Source organism: Pteropus medius, unplaced genomic scaffold (genome assembly GCF_902729225.1).
Source record: "Pteropus medius unplaced genomic scaffold, Ma_sr-lr_union100, whole genome shotgun sequence".
NCBI lineage: Eukaryota > Metazoa > Chordata > Mammalia > Chiroptera > Pteropodidae > Pteropus > Pteropus medius.
In genome coordinates this window covers 10727168-10743038 of record NW_024349519.1, presented here as the reverse complement: position 1 = coordinate 10743038, position 15871 = coordinate 10727168, and the positions used below count along the sequence as shown (strand labels likewise).

Here is a 15871-nt window from a genome sequence, read left to right as displayed (position 1 = left end):
CTGATTATTCCATTCTCTTCTATGAATAGTTAATGTTTGTACCCCAGGAGGACTATAGACTGAAAATACATCTGGGTTTTCCTTTATGACTCTTGCAGATTCAAGCTGGACTAAGCATGTTGGTTTGCAATAAATAGAGACATAAATCAGGAAAATCGCCAGTCTAACTTTGATTGTTCAAGAGAATTAATGCCATTGAATCTATTTTTTATAGTTCTCTGTTTCCTAGGCCTTTTAATGTGGTTTTCCTGCACAACAAGAAGAAATATCATTAAATTTTATTTATGAGTAATTTCTTTGGTAATGGTTTTTCATTACATTCTCACAGGGTGTCTTGAGATTTGGGGTTATTTTTATAATTATTTTACAATCATGTGACATACTTGTAAATGGAGAACGTTGGGTAGGATTGAGGGTGGAAGAGACCTGACTTGCCTAATAATGACAACAACAAGAAGCCCTTTGTGTATGAACATGAAGCAATGGAGTCCTCCTCAGCAGGGTGATTTGAAGGCTTCTTTTTTTCCTAATAGAGGTGACCATCTATGCCAATCTATCCATGTATCTATCTACTCATCTTTTCCTACATCAATCTCCTATTACTAACACAAATCATAGGCTACAGCTCTAGGACCTGGAAAACAAGCTGAATTCTCAGGTCCTCCTGAAGACACATGGAGGTGATCACCAGAGACAACTTGGTAAAAATGTAGAGGTGCATCTCCTCACTTTGGGAAGTGGCTGCATTTATTTGACGAATGAGATGCCTGTTCTCAGCCTTGCTCTCAATTAGCATCCATGCTCATTCATATCCCAGCCCCTCATCAACGTACTCACCAAAAGAGCACACAGATACCTGACAGAAAAACAGAGATTTTCCAACAAACCTCTCTTTCTGTCTCCCAAAACACTCATACTCCAACAGGAAAGGAAAGACAGAATGTAGGCCACTATTAATTATCTATTGCTGTGTAACAGGTTACCACAAACTTAGCAAGTTAAAACAAACCACTTCATTATATCAAAGTCAGAAAGATGGAGACCATGATGAATAAAAGTCTAAGAAATGGGGTTTCACTTCTCATCTAAAAGGTTACTCTCTGAGAAGGAAAGAGAATCCTTTACCCTTCCATTGCATCTTGCACTCAGCCTAAGCTCTGCACTCCCCGCCTATCACATTAGAAGTGATAACAATTGAGGGTCACATACATATGTAAATTTAAATAATATTTGACTCCTCTGCCAGGGAAACATGCTTTGTCTGTAGGTTTGTTTATTTGTTTGTTTTGTATCCCTGCCTGGCATAATGATACTTAGTAGGTGCTCAGTATATGTTAGTTGAATAAATAGATGAATGAATGAATGACTCTCAGTAAGTGTTGCAATTGGAAATCCTTTGCCTGCAGAATACCTTTTTGATTTAAAACACTGTAGGGGAAAAATCAATAATAAAACTGAGATACTTTTCAAATCAGCAATAACAAGACTCACCAGCTATCTTTGTAGGTAAGCGTAGAACAGATGACAATTCATCTTCAGCTTAGTCCAGGATGTTTTCGTAATTTGCAGTACTCATTTCCCTTATGTTTGCATGAGCCATAATGAAATTTGCCCCAAAGTTTTTGGATTTTTTTTATTGGAAATGGCAGTTAGGTTGATGATGACCCAGAAGGTTCACTGCCTAGCACAGAGCCTTGTTCTTAATAAACGCTCAGTAAGAGTTAGTGGAATGAAATGAGTGAGAGAATGAGTAAGTGTGAGTTTTGCCTGCCTTCCTGACATTTTAGCAGAGCTTCCTATGCAAGGGAGGCTGCGATGATTGACACAACCCAATTGTTTCAATTGAGTGATGATTTCCTCCTGACTTTTCACTGGGAAGTCTCCAGAGAAGGACTCTCAGAGCTCAATTAACACTAATTACTCATCTGGGGGGTGACTGACTTCTGCTTCAGCAACTTTAGAAGTGAGGGGAGTTTGGAATTTAGGCAGAATAAAATTGAGAGGGGAATCTCCCAAGGACCACAGAAGGACATTTTTTAGATGAAAATGAGGAGTCAGGTGAGAGGGCGAGTAGGACTGAAACCCAATCTGAGTACCTACCTGTACACCAGGGGACAACCCAGGCCATCCCTTATGTTGTGCTGAGTGAAGCTCAGATGCAGAGCTTGGAAAAGTGTCAGTTAAGGTTTCTGCAAGTGCTCCTTAGTCATCTGAAGGCTTTTGAACAGATTCGTCATCATCTTACCTCCCACCAATGGCTCATTACAGTTCTCTGCCGAGTGATTCATTGTCAGGGTGAAAATCCTAGGAAATTGCCTTCACACAAAAAATATGCTCCCTGGCTCCAAACGGTCAATAAACTCTGCCCCAGGAGACACATTTTTTTCTCCTATTCTTAGTCATTTTTTAAAAGTGATTTGTCTGATCATATACTATATATGTTATCTCAGAGTCTCTGCTGCAGTCAACTTAGGGGCTGTTGAGCAGTTTTTTCCTCAACCTTTCTGTGAACAAACCTTGTAAATCAATCTCTTTCTTTCGAAACACTACATTTGAATATTTAATGAAATTTAACTCTTATTTCTCCTTTCTTTCTTTCCTTCTTTCTTTTCTTTCCTTCTTTCCTTCTTTCCTTCTTTCCTTCTTTCTTTCCTTTTTCTTTTTTTCTTTTTCTTTCTTTTCTTTTCTTTTCTTTTCTTTCTTTTTTTTTCCTCCCCCCCTCCTCCTCCCTCCCTCCTTTCTCTCTCTTTCTTTCTTTCTTTCCTTCCTACCTTCCTTCCTTCTTTCTTTCTTTTTCTTTCTTTCTTTTGGGGGAGCACATATTCCTTAGAAAGTTCTAGAAATTTCCCCTCCATCCAATTCGAACATTCCTTGATGAGATCACTTTACAATTGGGTTTTCTCAAGCAGCTCAGAGTGGCCCTGTGGGGAGGTGCTAAAGTCCTGAGGTCACTCTGAGATGGAAGGGTCACAGGAGAGGAGCAGGAATAGTGTTCAGGATCTAGGGGCAGGATCTAGGGTGTCCACAGGAAGAAGATGGTGGGAGAAGAAGGGGATGGAATCCTGGGCTTGGATGTGTTAGGAAGTGGGAGTGGGGTGAACAAACCCTGGTAGTGACGAACGGGAGGAGAATTTGTATGAATCACGAAGAGTTGCACCGTCTGACTTGACTCCAGAAGGCATTCTTAAAAATAAACTTTTCTTAAAACTGTAAACTCACAAGAGATACTTTTTTTTAAAAAATTTGGGAAAGATTTAACCAATATCCATCTACCTGGGTCCCTATACTTTCATACTTCTTTGCACATCTATTCACCTCAAGGTCCCTGACTTGCTTCTTCTATTCCTCCCATCCCAACGGGATGTTTAACTTTGAGCAAGTCATTTCACCTCTAAAGGTTTTCATTTCCTTAGCTATAAAATGAGGGGAATGGATGATTACTGGCTCAAGTCCCTTCCAGTTCGTCAGTGAATTGATTTTATTATGACTGGTGTCCCCTGTTGGGTCCTCCAGAATAATAGCTTAAATTTTATACCCACTGATTCTCTGATGAGATGAAGAGCCAGTACCCCCTTCATGTTAGCGGCAGCCTAGGTGTGCCCAAAGTTCCAGATCAAGGTCCTGAGGCTGAGAGGAGGGGAAGCTGTGGAGTAGAGTGGCACTGAGTTAAGTCCAAGGCTAGGCTCTGCCACTGACCAGCTGTGAGCTCACCTTGTTCGGCCTTGTTCCCACTCACAGTGTAGTGTCACTGTGAGCCTGAACCGGAACAAGCCACCTAAGACAGGGCACAGCAGCTGGCACGTGGGAAACACCAAGAACATGTCAGCTCTCTTTGTAGTCTTTGTTGTCGTCACCATCATCTCCATCATCAGGAAATTGTCGCAGCTTAAATCCAGGAGCACAATAAATCTCCTGTCTCTGTTTTGTAGAAATAATCAGACTTTTAAAAAGGACTTAGAAAAAGAAAAAAGTTAACTGCCTTTTTAGAGTCTTTATATTTCAAGGTCCAGGCATACCTCTATGATCAGAATCTTTATCTGATGCTTCTGCTGCTTATGAAAATGAATCCTCCCCCTCCCCATCTCTCTTTCTTCTTCACCTCACATGACAGGGGCTTCTTTAAATTCTTGTCATGAGAGCTAAGGGTAGTAACATACTTTCAGATTTGTAATGCTTAAGCATAGTTTGGAAAGCCAACATGTTCAAATGCAACAGAAGAGCTGACTCATAACATAAAACTACTCCATTAGTTAAAACTGAATGTTTATCGAGGGAAACAAAGGATGGGAAAATTCAGCAACTTATTTATAAATGAGCACTGCCGTAATCACCTAAGTGTGCAAACTACAGAAGGAAAATATTAGAGGCATTTTTAAAAGAGTTATGAAATCTAGCAAAAAATAAGCAGGAAATAAATGAATCACTTTCTTTTATTATTGTTCATAAAACCTCTTTCTACCATTGCTGGATTTCTCCATTCATCTCCGTGGTGGTAATTGGAACAAAATAGACACTAAAAAGTCAACTGTTTATTGTGGCCCTCTGAAAGTCAGAAGCCCTTAAGAAAAATCTTTCTCAAAGAACTCTTTTTTGTCAGTTATTAATCTGTCTCCTGTGAAGTTATTCTCTTTGTTCTGTGATGAATTTTATATAAATCCCTCCTCCTAATATTATATATGTCATATAATAGCCCATCGTACTTGGAGCATTGTACCTGCTTGTCTTTTGACCTAGGTCAAGCAGTTTTCCCACATCATTTAATAATTTAAACTTTTTTATTTACCTTCACAGGATAAATATAGTTTCATGACTCATAGTATTTAATAACAAAAATGACTTACTAGAATTGGTTTCATGTTTATTCCTATTCCTTAAAGAACCTCTAAAGTTATTGGTGGGAGAATTGAATAACTGTGTTATGGAAAGAGTAGAGATCACCAACAGCTTTTTCTCTTTTTCTTGATTTAAATTTTTTTATTCTTTACCCTTTGTGATTCTCACCAAGATTTCATAATCTGTATTATTTCAGTGTACCAAAAATATTGTTACTGTTTAAAAGGTAAAGTCAGTTTCTTAAACCTGTTCATTTTCTTAACTTAATGCTCCAAACTCTTATAAGAGTTTACTTTACCACTTAGTCTTGCCATGGTTCTGAATTTTTGAAAACTGTTATAAAGGTCAAAGTCATTTTTGTAATCTGGACCCATTCTGTCTTTTCTATATCTATTTGGAACATGAAATTTTATTTATAGGAACACCAAATTCTATTTAAAGGGACACATCTTTTTCTATCCTAAGAAAAATTATGGAAGGTATAATTAGGAATAAAAGCAACTAAAGCAACTTCACTACACAGAAAGTCTGTTGGAAATTTTTCAATGCATTGAAGACTCACATTAAATTGCCAAATCTAAGAGTGTTTTATTTTAGCCCTAAATATGCTGCCTTAAGTGCCTATAAAGATGAGACAAACATATTGGGCACAATTTCCTGGGGGAAAAAACACTGCCAACAACAAACCCCCAGAAATCGCTGATAAAATGTAGTTGTCTACTATATAGGTGAAAAAATTAGGGGTTAAAGATTTATCTCTAAATCTTTAAACAAGTTATATAATTTTTGTATGTGTTACTTTTCATACTTGGAAATTTTGACAATAAAATGATCTACACTGCTTCCTGAAATGTTATAAAAATAGTGTGTTTGCATATATATATATATATATATTTATATATATATTTGTGTATATATATGTGTATATATATGCATGTGTGTATGTGTGTATATAAATATATATATTTATATGTATGAGACCTGGCAGTTCAAAAATAAAAGCACAATGGAAATGCATCTCTACTTGAATAACATAAATATCTCAGTCATCAAAACTGCATTCCTCATCCTCCCTCAGCCTGTCCCCGGCCACAGTCTTCTCTTTCTTAGATGGGGAAGCCATACTACTAGTTGCTTAGACCAAAAGTTTGGCACCTATCTTTCTCTCAAACATTATATCCAATCCATCACTAAATATTGTCTGTTTCACTATAAAAACACATTCAAGATCTGGTCACTTCTCCCTACCAACCTGGTCCAAGTCACCACGTTCTCTCTAACTTAACTCCTTCCTTCTAACCTTGCATCCTTTCCCAGTCTATTCTTAGTAAAGCAGCAAGAATAAGTTCAGATCATGTTATTCCTTTGCTCAAAACCCTTCAGCAGCTTCCCGCCTTAGTCTGAGTAAAAGCATACAAATGCAAACAAGATCTGATGTAGTCTGAGTGCAACCTCCCCATCCTATTACCTCTCATCTCTGCCAGCTCAGCACCAGCTACACTGACCTCCTCTGGTCCTTAAATACAACAGGCTCCATCTCACCTAGAGCCTCGGCCTGGTCCCTCTGCCAGGAACACTCTATCCCAGAATGCCTCCTTCAAGTCTCCGCCGAATTGTCTCCTTCCAGTGAGGCCTTCTCTGAGCAGCCTGTGCAGAACTACCACCAGCCCCCACCCACCCTGAAGCCCCGCCTTCTAGGTACCTTTCGTCCTGCCATATCTTTCTTTCTCTACGATATTTATCACATTTTTAATATGTTACATAATTTACTTATGGAAACCACATTCCCCATCCCAATTAAAATATTGGCTTCACATGTGTAGGGAATTTTTCTCTGTTTGTCTCATTGATATATCCCAGAATCTAGAATACATTCTTCTGGCACATGTGAGGCACTGCATTCAAATTTGTTGATTGAAAGAATGATGAGTGGCCCTGCATTGCTGAGAGAACCATCGCCAAGGATGGGGAAAAGTACTTTTAAGGTAATTAAGCAGATTTTGTCTCATTATGATATTTAACATAGACTGCCTTGGACTGTAGTTTTATTAGTTCCTATCTACATCAATTTTGAAGTCTTTGGAAGCAAAGTAATGTTGTATTCCTCTTTTTGCCTAATAATCCCTTCATTCTTTGCATATAGTGGGTGTTTGCTGAATGATTATTGAAATAAAACGGAGTTTATGGAAATGAAACAAAACAAAATTGAACGAATTTACCCAACCTTGCATTTCATATATGTATTCAGCCAAATTTGAAAGATAAAGAAATACGTACACATTTATGTATGTATTAATTTACATGTCTATATTTATATAAATTTATAGATGTATTTCTATATGTATCTTTTAAATTTGACTAAAAATGATATTGCCTAGGTAAATTTATATAAATCCATTATACTTGATCAGTAAAATATTTTTAAAAGCAACAAAAAAAGGAGAGAGAGTAACTACTTAAGTGCTGTAGGTAAATTTGCAGCTATTGCCTTCAGCAAGTCTAGTTCTAGGAAAGGGCAGAAGATGAGGGGGATGAATTTGTCCTTCTCTCTGGCATTCTCAGTTCCTGTGAGCCCTCATGGTGTAAGAATCTTGCTGTGGTGAATAGGATTCTCGTGTTTAAAGATATCCATTTTTCATATAACACAATGTCTTTACATGACTCTTATTTTATCTAGTGCTCAATCAACTAGCCATTAGTCCCAGATCTGAAAAATGATTTCTCTGGGTTTGGCTTCTTGAGATATATATGGTACGACGTTTTCCAACATGGAGCCTTTCTGAAGGATTTTCAAGAGTAATCTAGACTATGCATGATTTTTTGCTTTCTGTGCTGATTTTAGAACCTAGCCCCCATGTGACTCTACAGTAGTTTCTAAGCACCACAGCATTCCCAGTAGAGCCACAAAGGTGATTATTCCTTGTCAGAGATTAAAACCTAAGATGTGTTGAATAAATTGGACTCATAGCTGTTGCAGCAGCGGAAGTAGGTGGATGTTGTAATAAGGTTCTCTAAGTGAATAACGACTTCTTATGATAAAAATGGTGACCCACTGCTCTCATCACTGAGAATAGAAGAGCAAGAAATGGGTTTAAAATTTTGCAAGAAGAATGTATTTCAGATACAGGAAAGATTTGCCAGATACTGAGATGGTTTCTTGGGAGAGGTTTTATGTAGAAACCCCTTATGTGAAAACTTTTCTTTTTAACTTCATTCTGACTGGGGCAATTTATTGCCAGCATTTCTCAAAGTATGTTCTAGCATTAAACTGGATACTAAGAGTGTTTATGCAAAGTAGGAATTCTGTCATCAAGTACATTTCAGATCATCTTGGAGGTGTTGATTTAGACATATGAAGGTGGGTGGATCAATTGTACAGACCTATACTGGCCCCTTCAGTCACTATTTAAAATTTGTTCTAACTTGTTTTATTCTTGCCTTCAAGGATAACGACAGCTAAACAAATCTTCACAGTTATCCTTTAGCAACGCCACCTAAATAAGAATTTTTTTAGAAACCTTTTGTTTTAAAGTTATAGCGTGTTTGTAACCAGTTAAGAGTGCATATAAGATGTCTTGGGAGGAAAGTCATCTATTTACCCTGTTGACTGTTGATTAAATAAGAGGCACGCAAGTAAACAGGGAAGGAGAAAAGCACAGAACGAGGCACTACATTATCTGTGTAACAGTTCATTTTTAAAATGCATCAGTGTCAGAGCTGTGTTACCTGCATTGTCAGGTTAACTTTAATGCTCATTTTAGGGGTAGTTAATTAGAATTTAAAGTGCCATACTCAGGAGTCCACGCTTTTGAGGGGACTCAACATGTTTCTCCAATATTGCTGTCAAAATCCGTGCCAGATGTTTCATCTTCACCACGAAGGTAGTTGGAAAATAATTTTATACTGGTGAAATAAGTGGTGGCCAAGATAGGTATTTGGCTAGAAAGAGTGTACAGGCACCATCGCCCTTGAATGAAAACAGTCTAAGACTGGTACAACCAGCAGCATTATGGAGCTAGGATCCAGGCTCTGTTTGGTCCTGTGCCCCCACACTTCAGTAGAAGATGGGCTGCTCTACCTCAGATTATTCTTACATTGTCCTCAGAGAGAGCTTTCCATGCAAGATATATAGGAAAACTGAGAGACTGAATGGGGACTTCCCTGAGCTTACAAAAGCAGATGATGTAAAACTCTTTTTTACTTCTTGCTAATAAACATTTGTACTTCCAGCTGCATTTTATCCAAGATTTGCTGTCAATGTTACATCCCACCTGACTCTAAACACCAAGGACTGCCAGTATTTACAAAAGACCTGACAATCTTTAAGCAGCCATGTTGACTTAGGTTAATTTGCAACACCAGGACTCTGGTATTAGGTATGAAAAAGTGACCCAATGAGAGAATATTTTTAATGTTAACCTTCCTGGAATCACTAGAAAATTCTAGTCATTTAAATCTATCACAATTGCTTTTGACATTATCAGCTTTGGCCAGTGGATTCTAATCATCTATATACAGATACTATATATAGACAGACATATGACCCTATTTAATAAGATCCTTTTTTGGTAAAAATGTAATGCCAAATGTAGCTGAAAAAAACAGTTTTATACTCTTCGCTTTTAGTCAAACACATTTGTTTCTACCATCTTGAAGGAATTTTCTAGGAAAAAATAATTCCCAATTAGTGATCACTGGGTTGAGTTCTTACCGTGTCCTTACCACATTTTCAAGCTTCGTGTGGATCATTTATAAACTTTATAGTTTCCTCTTTCTTGGATACACTTTAAAGATTTAGGTTGATAGCACTCGATGAACAGCAGTCCATGTCTTGATGCATGTGCGTATGAGTGCCTGACAAGCTCATAGAAATACAGGTATTTGATGCCATTTTTAAACACCAGGCTTCTTTTTCTGTCCATTGCTACATTTTATTAGTCAATTACAGATGCCCTTTTAAATGATGGAGGCAGGCTGTTTGAAAGTACATTTAATTATGGGGAAAGTGAACTATTCTTTTAAGTGAGTTATCTGTAAAAGTAGCTTTTTAAACACCTCTTAAAAAGCAAAACGATCCATCACGCTTTATCACCATATGTCTCAGAAGTAGGAAATTGGGTTCTGTCCAAAGAGGATAGAAGATATTTTGCTTTGCATAAATGCAGCACGGGTAGCAGGAATCAAATCTATATTAATAGGAGCTCCTCCAAAAGCTGTTAAACGAATAAATCTTTCTCTTCTTTTTAGCTGCTACAGTAGAAGCTTACTGGATTTATTGTTACCTTCATATGTCATGAAGTAAGCCAGAAGTTTCCCATCATATTTATTTAATAAAGTATGATGAACATTTGACTACCTTCAGGAAATGCAGCTCTAAAATATTTGGATCGTCACTAAGTTAGTGAAACTCTGGAGATTATATTTGGTTTCTTTTCCTTATTGATCTCAGATTATAGTACAAAGGCTCCATCTTCTGGGTAACAATCAATAATAAGTGGTAGAAGAATGATATATTATGTCTTATGATTTTATAAATACAATAATTTTAATCTTCCTTCAGCTGTCTATCATTGGTGCCTCTTAGGGAAGAAAGTTTGGCCTTGGAAAAGCAAGTTTTGAATCAGCTGGGAGAAGAATGAAGTGTATAAATCTACTCTTGACTCCCAGTGATTTCATTTCTTTATTTAAATTTTATCAGTGAATTTTACAGTTTATGAAAGTCATGAAATGAATCACCAGTTTGAGCCAACTAGAGTTGGGGGTGGACTGGAGTGGCCATGCTGTTGAGATCCTGAAACAACCATTTTCTGTCCCAGTTCAGCTTTGTCCTGTTGCTTTCAGAGCAAAGAAAAAGCTAAACATGTCATCTGTTCATGTCTGCATTTCAGATACAGATAAGGCCTGTGAGCAGGTCATGGAAGATCTGTCCTAAGCCCCTCTGCAGCATGGTGTTGTAGCAGTTTAATCCTAAAGTAGAGACACAGCCAAATATAAAATCATTAAGAGACGTGGCAAAAGTGATCTGGCTTCTCAAAATCAGCTTTTTACTTTTCTTACCTTAAAATTGCCTCCAGATTCTCTTGCCCTACATCATGGTGTGGTTCTGTCTGGGTATGTGTCTATGTCTATCTGTATCTGTATATGTATCTTTTGTTTCCTTAGCTGTGCCTCATACTCTGGAAGCTGATCTAAAAGTAAGAAGAGGAAGGGACAGCCAGGAGCTTCTAGATTACCCTTTGGCCCCAGAGCTGGAATTCATCTCTGGTAATTTATAGCACTGACAAAAACTGCTGCTCTTCCCTTAGCTGCCTGGGCAGATGTGTAGCTGTACTGATGGCAACTGAGTGACTCTCTGGACCTATACTCTGTTACCTTGGAGACTCAGAGAGGTGTTAAGAGAAGGAATTTCTTTTTTCAGCTCAGGAGACTTTCCTGTATCCTCCCAAGCCAGAAAAAGAAAGTCTAATAGCTGCTGCAGGAAGAATAGTAATATCTCACCTCTTGTTTTCATGAGTTTGTCATGAGAAAGTTTAGGTCAGATAGCAATGCCTTTGCTTTTAACTGATCACCCACCTAAAGCACAAAAAAGCAATTTTCCTAAAATCACACAGTTGATCATGGGTAAAATATGTATGCTATTAGTAGCTGTATTAGTAGGTACTTTAATTCTAATCTTTATTCCTTTTCCTCATGTAATTAGGAAGAAGTCAGTTTCCACTGGGCGCTTTTCCTAAAAATTAAATTAGTTTCTTTAAAAATTAAAGCACTTCCTTTGGAAAGTGTCCCAAAATCCCTCTTTCTAGTCCCTTAGACTTTCTGAGTTTCTTCTAAACCAATTAGGCTGAAATAAGGTGAACATCTTTTATCAAATTTTGTCATATCTGTGATCCCTAAGATCCAAAATTGGGCTGCCCTCCAAGTTTTTCTTGTCCTAGGAAATTTAGCCATACTCTAGTGAAATAATTTTTTGTAACTTTCCAATTTTCTGCTTCGCATATTCATTTGTGTGTGTGTGTGTGTGTGTGTGTGTGTGTGTGTGTGTGTGTGTTTTAATCTTCTTAAATATTTTAAATGTATCTGAGCTGATTGGAGGGAAGGAAGAACAAGTAGTAGTATGGACAATTAAAGTTTAGGTTAGAGAAACATTGCTGAATATCACTGTTTTCAAAATTATCTTCATGGAAATTAGATAGTTTGCCTGGTTTTAAGTGATATTTTTTTAAAATAAAGAGATCTACGGCCATGCCACTCTGAACAAGCCCAATGCCATCTGATCTCAGAAGCTAAGCAGGGTTGGGCCTGGTTAGTACTTGGATGGGAAACCACCTAGGAAGACTAGATGGTATAGGCATGAAAAATAAAAATAAAAAATAAAAAATAAAATACGGGATTGTAAACTGACAAGATCCTTGCAATCTAAAAATGAATGAATGAATGAATGAATGAAATAAAATAAAAACACAGGCCTGCTTCCTGCCTTTTCAGATTAGTACTCCCCTCTGGAAATAGGGAGTGGTGGCCTCCGCGTGTCAAAGCTCACAGTGTAGAGTCTCCCCTTTCTCATACTGGCCCCCCAGGGGCCTCATATCACGGGATAACATAATTCAAATAACACTAACTTTCAGAGGGTGAGGAACCTTTGGAACCCAGCCCCACTGGACAGAGCTCTGAGCCCTAAGCCTCACTTGTCTCGTTTGATAGTTGAGGCACCTTGAAGATGGAAAGGCTAATCTGTCTGCCCAGGTGACCAATGGTGTATTAATGCAAGGGCCGCGACATGAGTGGACATCAACTACTGATCCAAGACTGTACTTGCTATGCATGTGTGACCCTTCGGAGGTCCACCATTGCCTCTAGATAAAGGTCAACTCCACGGCAGGTCACAGCAGACCCTCAGAATCACCCTCCTGCTCACATATCTCATCTTATTTCCTGCTAGTCTTTCCTTGCCCTTTACACTCTAGGAGTATGGAATGCTCTTAAATACACTGTGTGGCATTTGACACCTACCTGCCTTATACATTCTGTACCCTCTGCCTGGAAAAGCCTTAGCCTTGACCCCTCCCTCAGTGTTTTCTTCCTCGCAAGCTTCAATTATTATTCGAACTCATATTGTCACCTCCACCAGGAAGACCTCTCTAGCCTCCTGTCTTCTCCCACCCAGTTTTTATTCTTGCCTAGTACATATATTCACTTGCTGATTTATTCAACAAATACTTCTAAACACTCCTAAGTGCCAGGCGCTGAGCTAAGCACAAATCATGCACCAGTGAACACAACTGACCAGCTTATAGTCTAGTGGGGAAGATAGACAGTAAAGACAGTAAGCACACAGGCAAATGTGTCATTACAACCAGGATGACTGCCATGAAGGAAATGAAGACTGATTGGGGTCTACAGAACCTAACGAACACATGATGTTGTAAGTTTTCAATTTGCACATCAGTCTTCTGGAGGAGGCTGAGAGCTGTTTGACTGTCAGCTCCACGTCCCCCAGCAGCCATGAGCACCATGGGGATCGGGAGGCAGGCAGGAGTTCGTGTGCCTCCTCCCAACCCAGTGGAGGCTAAAGCACTCAGCGATCTGTTGAGAAAAGAAGGTGACTATACACCCATGAAAGTGAAGAAGGGGACCTTTTTGATATCCAAGATGTGATATTGGAGGGGTAAAGGTGATGCCTCTTCCAGATTCCCAGTGAGGGCTGTTCTCTAAAAACTGAGATGTGAGGCAGGAAGGCAGCTTGTCTGATAAAGCACGATCCAGGGATATGGATAAGGGCCTGGTGGGAGTCTTGTTAATTATATTCTCTTTACAAATCCCTTTGGGAAGACATGTGAATACTTTTGTAAAAAGTATTTCAGCTTTTGAAAAGAGTGAAAAGAAGCATTCAACTATCTCTAAAAAATAAAAGTGCACCTATAAAAAGAGAACATCAACCCCGTGCTCAATAACAGACGCAGAGGTCATGAGGAACACTCCATCAGACACTCATTCTCTGGGATTTATTTTTAATTTTAGCAAGAAATACTTGTTCTTGATGTCACAGGATTCTTATGAATGTGTTTGTTCTTTTTTAAATTATGTAAACTTTAAGTTCTTGCCCTGAAATGTATTTGTAAACTCAAAGTATAATCTAAATTATAAAAGCTCACAGCTTTTAAATAAAAGAACTTGCTCTTTTCTCACCTTTTCTTTTTCATTTAGGTGGGTCATAGAAATATAACATCTTACTGTATCCATTTGAGATGAAGCCTTGTTATACGAGTTTTCTTCCTTCTTTTTGTTTTAAATATAAAGCCTATAGTACCTTTAGGTAAAAGTGACATCAATACTTCCAGAAACAATAATTATTTATGGGAAACAATCCAAATCACAGTCGTTCAAATGGAATCCCTCTCAGAAATTTTATTACTCTGTTTTATTGACTACAACCATGGTAGTCATGGTGGTGGTGGTGGTGGTGGTGATTTAAATTCATTCTATTTCTGGGAGGACAATAATTCTCCACGATATTTTAGTGAGCTTGATTCTATCCATCTGCTTTGCTCCCTGAAAATGAGTTGCTTGGGGAGGGCAGGGGTTCATTCTGAAAGGGACCAGAACCAAGAAGCAGGGTTGCTGTAGGCCAGCCCAGAACAAGGAGTAATGGTTGCTGATTGTATTATGCAAATATCAGATGTTTCTGGGTGGCAGATGTGTGGCAGGGGTACATGTGAACATTTTGACATGCCGGAGGTTTTAGCCTGAGGGCTTTCTCTGATGATTTCAGCACACCTATCAAAAGGTTTTCACTCGTCTAATTCATTCATTCATTCAATGAGAAATTGAAAATGAAAAAGATGGTTAAATGCTGACTGAAGTAGAATTAAACCAAAATTAATTTGTCCTTCACTATTGTATGTTTCAGAGAATGGAGCACAAGGAAGTTTTAGTGGGCTTGTTGTTCCTGGTTCATTCTAGTTAGCAATCTCTTCTTTAGGGTGGGTCTTGTGGTGGCTTAGAGAGTCCTTCACATGCCAAGGTAATTACTGCTCATGAGTTCTTCTTTATGAGACCTGCTTTCTGTCATGAGTGCCGAGAGTTCCAGAAAGACAGTGCTTTTGTGTATAACAATTAGATCCTTGCAGAGCCAAGGTGCTTATTACCTCAGCTTTAAAAACAGCTACAGAGAAGGCTGGATGAGCTCAAGTTTGCACTCGTTCACTCTAGTTTACAATGGCTTACGTCCAGTTGAAAGCTAGACACAGTTAAATGTAAAATATTGACTGGACTGAATTCAGGATTTTAGCAGCAATTATTTGCCACAACATTTTTTTCCAAACATCTGCAGCCTGAGATGCTGAAATCCAGGGCAGTTGGAGGGCGTGAGACAAACCTTTTATGCTGCTTAGCAATAACGAAGGCGTAGCAAACACACCCTTTAGAGAACTAATGTGTGAATGTTTCTCAAGGAAAGAATGAACTCTTTATGAAAATTAGTTATTTGGGATAGATTGCTTAGAGAGGGCAACATTACACCCCCAGAGTAATCCCACTTCTCCCACTCTGTTTTCCAGCATAAGTTACTGCATCCTTTTTGTGCTTAGGTTGAGCAAGCTCTGCACTTGGCTACATTGATGTGGTGACAGAATGAAATTTTGCTATCAAGAGCATCTCTATTCAGGTATGATTAGATGGATAAAAGTGAAAATATTCCCATTTATTTCTTTGTTTACATATCTATTTCCAAACAAATGGTATATTATGGGTCTGGTAATATTTGTTAGTCAAGAAAATTTAGTTTAGTGGTGCTCTGAATGGAAGATATAATTTAATTGAGGTCTCAACTTTAGTTTTTTGAAATGATATTATACAAAATCTAACGTGGCTTGTTCTAAAGTAAATTTATGTAGAGAAGGCTTCTAAGAAGGTTTTTGGTCTATGAATTCAGATGAAAGCAATGTTAATGATGAGCTGGGCTGTAAAATCAACTATAAACAAAATGAAACTGATAAGCCTAATTTCATTGTTCAGTAAAGCAATTGTCCAAGTTGTTTAC

The 15871-nt window shown here is 38.2% G+C and overlaps 1 long non-coding RNA gene across 1 annotated transcript in view; it reads right to left on the bottom strand.

The window, feature by feature from the left end:
* Positions 1 to 1872, bottom strand: part of LOC120618312 (uncharacterized) — a 46912-nt gene extending 45040 nt beyond the window's left edge. Inside the window, exon 1 of the long non-coding RNA XR_005657218.1 lies at positions 1492 to 1872. This is a non-coding gene — a long non-coding RNA (uncharacterized LOC120618312). The remainder of the gene's footprint in view (positions 1 to 1491) is intronic.
* Between the last annotated feature and the right edge of the window lie 13999 nt (positions 1873 to 15871).